A 6,000-nucleotide genomic window follows, 5' to 3' on the forward strand; every position below is an offset into this window, starting at 1 on the left:
AGGTTTTGGAGCAGTTCAATGTGTTTCTAAGCTATTTTGGGGTGCATGAGTGGGAAATACACATGATGAACACGTGTGCAACCGCCTGCAGCTCCAAGTGTTCGGGCCAGATCTGCAAGGGAAACTTCTTCCCAGTGCTGAAGCAGAAATTGGTACAAAACCAAGCAGAAATTGGTACAAAACCAAGCAGAGAGCTTTGCCTTGTAGGACTGCAGCTCCCAAAGCTGGGCCCCCCTGCACGGGTAGTGTTGGAACAGGGAAATTCTCTCAGGAGCTGTCTGGGAGCTGTCAAAACATATCATAGCTGCTGTTGAGGTTTAAAAAGCTTCACGCTGATGCACAATTTAGGGGAAGCATCTTGCATTTCCATAGATGTACAACAAGATTTTCTGAAATTGCAATGATATGAGAAAACATCTTTTAAAGTGGAACCCAGATGGCGGGAGGAAATTGTGCTGTTTGAATTCTCTTCAGATAAATCGAAGCTAAAGGGATGTTAAACATTTTATAGGTTTTTCCTCCCCCCACTTCCACCACCTGCTACTGAAATGACATAAGAGGAGCCATCAAACAGTGAGATCCTTACAGCACATGGCTTGGGAAATGGCTTCATCTGAGGGCATTTAGCACCCAGAGATCCCAAACCCAGCAGGGCCAGGTCAGGGCTCCCTGGGAAGAAGGAGCCTTTTGGGACAGGAATTCCTGGAGGGGCTGCCCAAAGCCATTTCCAACGAAGGAGCCACAAGCAAACCTCAGCTGTCAGAGCTCAGCCTCGGGGGTTGCAGTGGGACTGCAATGCCGTGTCTGGAGCTGTATTTCTCCTTGGAAAGCCACCTCCTGCAGGATGCAGAGACCCTCCCATGCACGAATGGAGCGTCTGGCTGTAAATCCCCCTAATTCCAGCCGTGCCCAGAGCTGCACTGCCTTAGGGACAGGCTCTCCGTGCCTCTTGGAGGTGAGATTTCCGAGCTTCCCCAGCAGCAGGCATTTCCCTCGCAGGTGCTTTTTGTTTTCCTGCTCCTTGGCATTCACAGGCAAGCAGCATTTCCACTCCCGAGCTAAATCTGTCACTTTGTCTCCAGCGGCTGCCAGGCTTTAAAGCGCCGGCACCTCGCGGAAGCACCCGGAGGCCAAATGCCAAGGATTACACACCGTCCTCACTCGAGGAGGAGGAACTGGCCTCTGCGGCTCCTTGGGTTTGTTTTGAAAGTAAAACGAGCCTGTTTACCTGGCTGTTTACTTAGGCTGGGTGAGTCACAGCCCTGGAAACGTGTGCGGGCAGGTTTGTCCCCTCGGACGGGTCCCACTTCCCGGGGATGGGCTCAGGGGACACCGTGAGCAACAGCAGCAAAAATTCCGGCCTTGGTTGTGCTCCTGCAGGGGAGCAGTGCTGGCATTCACGGGAAGCCTCTTCCCTGTCCATCCCTGCTTGTGCTGGAGCGAAGCCTCGGTGATGGGGAGCTCCTGCACCCCCAGCTGGCTCAGGAGCTGCTGCTTCCATCCCCATCCAGGCTGGTCCCCCTGGAGCAGCTTTGCCTCCAGCCCATCTCTGGACAAGCTATTTTTACAGACTCCTTTTAAAATTCTTTCCAGCAGTTGTGGGGTTCATCCCAGCAGATGGGTCCATCAGCAGGCAGGGTGGTGCTCCCCATAGTTGGTGAGGTGGCTTTGTGCTTAACACCAAAGAGAGGTCACTGCCAGGGCATGTGGTTGTGTTTTTTTAGAGCACTTCCCAGCTGGGATCTGGCTTAGATTTTGGGAGAAGAGACCCTGGGCAAGATCCCAGCAGCTTTTTTAAAGGGCTGAGCCTGCAAGGAGCACCTGCTCATCACCAGCGTGGGCTTCCCGACTCCCAGCAGGGCTGCAGAACCCACGGGGGCTGGGACTGGGTATTTTTAAACAACCTTGGCCAGGCAGGCTCTGCCTTTTGCTGTTATGTTTCCCTGCAATTCCGGAGTGATTGGAGGGAGCCGTCCTGTGGCTCAGCTCCCGCAGCCGAGGGTGTGCAGCCACAGCACTGCCTCCTTCATCACAGCATGGGATGCTCTGCAAATATCCCACTCTTCGCTCCAAATTGCTCCCAACACCAGGTTATTTTGGACAGGGGAGGCTGCTGTGTTATCTATTATACCCACAAACCCAGGTAATAATAGTGATACTGTATGGTGGAGTGCTGTTAATGTAACGAGGCTGTCTTTTGTCCCCAGGAATGCTGCGTGTGGCAGCCTGCTCAAAAGAGCCACAACAAGGCTGGCAGCAGCTCAGGGATGTTCTGTACTGCTCAGCTCTGCTCCCTGGCTGCTGCAGCCCCAATGCAGTGATGTTCTGGCATGCTGTGGCTTGTAGGGACACCGAGAGCGTGGCCCCAGGGCTCAGGAGTGACTTGTTTTGGCAGAGATGCTTCCCTGAGCCAGGCTGGGCCTGCCTCGCTGTGTGAGCTCACTCCCTCCTCAATCCATGTGCTGCTCAGAGGGTGGCCTTGCCCAGTGGATCCCAAATCTGGGACCAGTGGATGCTGGGTGCGTCCCATGGGATGAGCAGCCCAGGGGCTCACACCCTGCTGCTCCCCCTGCACACACCCCATGGGATGGGCAGGTGCTGCATCACCCCCACACCTGGGCACAGCTGAGCTCCCAGAGCAGGCAGCATCAGCTTGTAGCTGGAGGCACTGGGTGCTTACCTTTCTCCTCTCTTGTTCCCTTAAAAAAGGTATTTCAAACATGAAAGCATTGTGAAGACAGGCACTTACACATCTGGAAATGTGTCATGAATGAAATAAGGATATGGGAGGGTTTTTGTAGGAATTCATCTCTGCTGTATCTGCTTCACAGCAAGCCATAAACTTCCTAAGAACATAAAAATCTCACTTTTTTTTCCTCTTGAGCACATACCCAGTGCCTGTTTCCCCCAGCTGCAGACCCTGTGCATGAGCAGAGAGAATGTTCTCTGCAAACACACTGAGAGCTATGCTGAACCTCCCACAAGCCTCAATAATTCCAGCGTTTTCTGTTTATAATGGAACAGGGAATAGAGAGTCTGTGGAAGTGAAATGTCTTTCTCAAATCATCAGGTTATTTTTATGTGCATCAATACTTTCTCATGTGTGTGTAAATACCTCCCCCACACATGTAGCTTTATCTCAAGGAGGGAAATAAAAATAGCTGGGGATTGAAAGGGAAGCGGGTGAGGGGGCGGTTGCTCTTTTGGGAAGAATCCCTTCAAGGTTCGGAAACAGCAAAGTCATGGTGACAACAGGATCTGACAAAAGCCCAGCCTCCCTGGGCCTGGCAGGAATGGTGTTCATGGAAGAGCTCCTCATGACTGTCCCTTTCTGTTTCCATGTCTCCTCACAAGCCGAGCCCGGCTCAGCGCTGCTCTGGGGGAAGTCTTGAGCAGCTCTGAGGAGCAGGATCTGTGCCTGCCAGGAGCTGCTGCTCAGTGGCTCAGATAAATTCCCCCCATCCCAGCAGATTCTGGGATGGCACAGAGGGATCCTTGTCTCTCTGGACTCCCAGCAGTGCCCACTTTGCCCAGCTGCTTTCCCTTGCCAGCTCCTGGCCCTGCTTCTTCCCTGCTTCCCTCATCTGCAAGCCCAGGCTGGGCCTGGTTGGGTTGGAAGGGAATATAAAGATTATTGAGTCTCAGGGGGAGGTGGTGCTTGACCCCAGAGGAGTACAGGGATGTGCTGCAGCTCGTACAGATGATCTCTAGGCTCTTATTTCATTCCCCCCAACCTCCCTGACAGGAGAGTAGCAAAGGGATTTCTGAGAGCTCAAGCTCTGCAAAGTGGGAAGGAAATTTCCCTAGGGAATGTAAGTAAGGAGGGTTATATCATGTGTGCCCTGGCTTAGTATCATTTATGGTCATTGCTTTTCTTATTTTTTAGTGATAACCAAAGGAGGATTAGGAAATCCCCTGCTGTAGGAAGCTGCGTGCCTGGGTGGTGGCACATGGGGGACGTGGTGACTGTCAGCACCAAGTGTTTCTGGAGGGACAGGATGCATCCAGTGCCCATCACAGCATCAGAGCTCAAACTGCACCAGCTGAACTTTGGCTGGAGCAGAAATAAAACCATCAGGTCTAATAATACCCGGGTGCAGAGCTCCAGAGAGCCTCTGCCAGCTGCTGCAGTGTCACGAGTCACCGAGGCGCAGCGTTGTGCAAAGTCACTGTTCCTGTCCCAGCCATCCGGGTCCCGCAGGTCCCCTCTCCCAGCCGGTCCCTCGGGGGCCTCACAGGGGTTGGAGGAACCCAGCTCAGCTCAGGCAACTCCTCCTCATCCACTTTGGGAAAGATCTGGGAGGATTTCCAAATGCCTCCGCTTGGCAGCCAATCCCCGCCATTCCAGTAATGCACTGGAAGTCAGGCTGGAGAAAGTTCAAGGCTGTATCCCTATAAACTTCATTTCTTGTCCCCCTCACTCTGCACAGCATCTCCTGGCTGCTGACAATGCCCAGTCTGGTAATTTCCAGTGATGCCAGTGCTGCATGCAGGTGGGAAATGGTGTATTGAGAAGGGATGACTCAATTATCATTTTTTTCCTGTAAACTTCCCAGCTCCTACAATGTCCCCACAGTGACCTGCCAAGGCTGGCACAGGGACTTGGGCATCCCCCATATATCTGTGCTCCTGGTGCTCCTTGCACAAACCAGTCAGGTCACAGGTAATGCCTGGCAAAGGCACGTGGTGTCCAAAGCCAGCTCCAGGGGATTGGCAGTGTCCTATGAACTTCTTGCTGAGCGAGTTCCTGGCATTCACAGGGGCAGGACAGCACCATGAGGGACAAGGTGGCCTTTGGTAGGAGAGCATTGTCCTTCTCTGTGTTTTGGGCATGGATTTGCTCCATGCACTGAAGGCCAGAGCTGTTCTGGTGGTTGGGACCAGGGCACATCAGACCTTGGCCAAGCCCCCAGGAGCAGTTTCACTGGTGGGCTCTCCCAGTCAGGAATCTGAGCCATGCTGCTGTAGCAAAGCTGTTGGCAGCACAAACTGAAGCCATTTGGGTGTTTTTCCCTGCAAAACCCACTTTGTCAGCAGCCCCTCTCTCCTCCTCACCCACACTGCAGAAGACACTTCTCACTTAAGTGGCGTGTGCCCACCACTCCTATGAGTCACGTCTGTTAGCAGGGAGCTCATAATTCTTCAGGATTTTTCAAGCACAAATGTCTTTGGAGAAGGGCATTAAATAAAACACTTGACTGAGGTCCCGCTGGTGACTAATTCCCATGGTACGCCCTGCTCAGCCTTAACCCTGCTGAGCTCCTGCAGCCTGGGGGTGCAGAGGGACCCTCCCAGGAAGAGGAGCAAAAGAAAAGCAAGAGAACAACTTGAAAGGGGCAGAGGCACAGTGGGCATGGACCCCAGAGTGCTCCCTCCAGGTGCTACATTCCCTGGAGAGCACATCTGTGTGAGCTGTGCCTTAGCCCACAGCCCAGAGCTTAGGGGGCAGCAAAACCTAATGCTAGTGCCCAAGACTGGCTGGAAAGGAGGGGGGAAATCAGACAATGGTTTGGGTTGGAAGGGAATATAAAGATTTTTGAGTTCTGTGGGCAGGGACGCTTTGGGCAGGACTAGACCAGGTTGCTTCAAGCTCCGTCCAAACCAACCTTGGGACACTTCCAGGGATGGAACATCCATAGCAACCTGAAAGAAACCCCTCTCCATGGAAGAGCTGGGTTTAGTGGTGGACCTGGCAGTGCTGGATTAACTGTTGGACTCAGTGATCTTCGAGGTCTTTTCCAGCCTGAGTTGTTCTGTGATTCCGTGATCTCCTTGTGGCCAGCCCTGGATGGCTGCACAGACCACCTCCAAAAAACAACCCCAGCTTTGTTTGCTGATTGGCTCCCTGCTGAAAACACAACCCTCGTGGGGACTTTAGCAAGGTGAAGCAGCTTTTCCCCCAGCTTTGCTCTCCCCTGTGTACCTGGAGAGCCCAGGGAGCAGGAGCAGCCTGTGAGCGCCGCAACTGAATGGCTGCGGGATGGGGCAGAACTAATTAAA

The sequence above is a fragment of the Agelaius tricolor genome, unplaced genomic scaffold (assembly GCF_023055355.1).
Source record: "Agelaius tricolor isolate 1412-34295 unplaced genomic scaffold, bAgeTri1.0.p SCAF_20, whole genome shotgun sequence".
Taxonomy (NCBI): Eukaryota; Metazoa; Chordata; class Aves; order Passeriformes; family Icteridae; genus Agelaius; species Agelaius tricolor.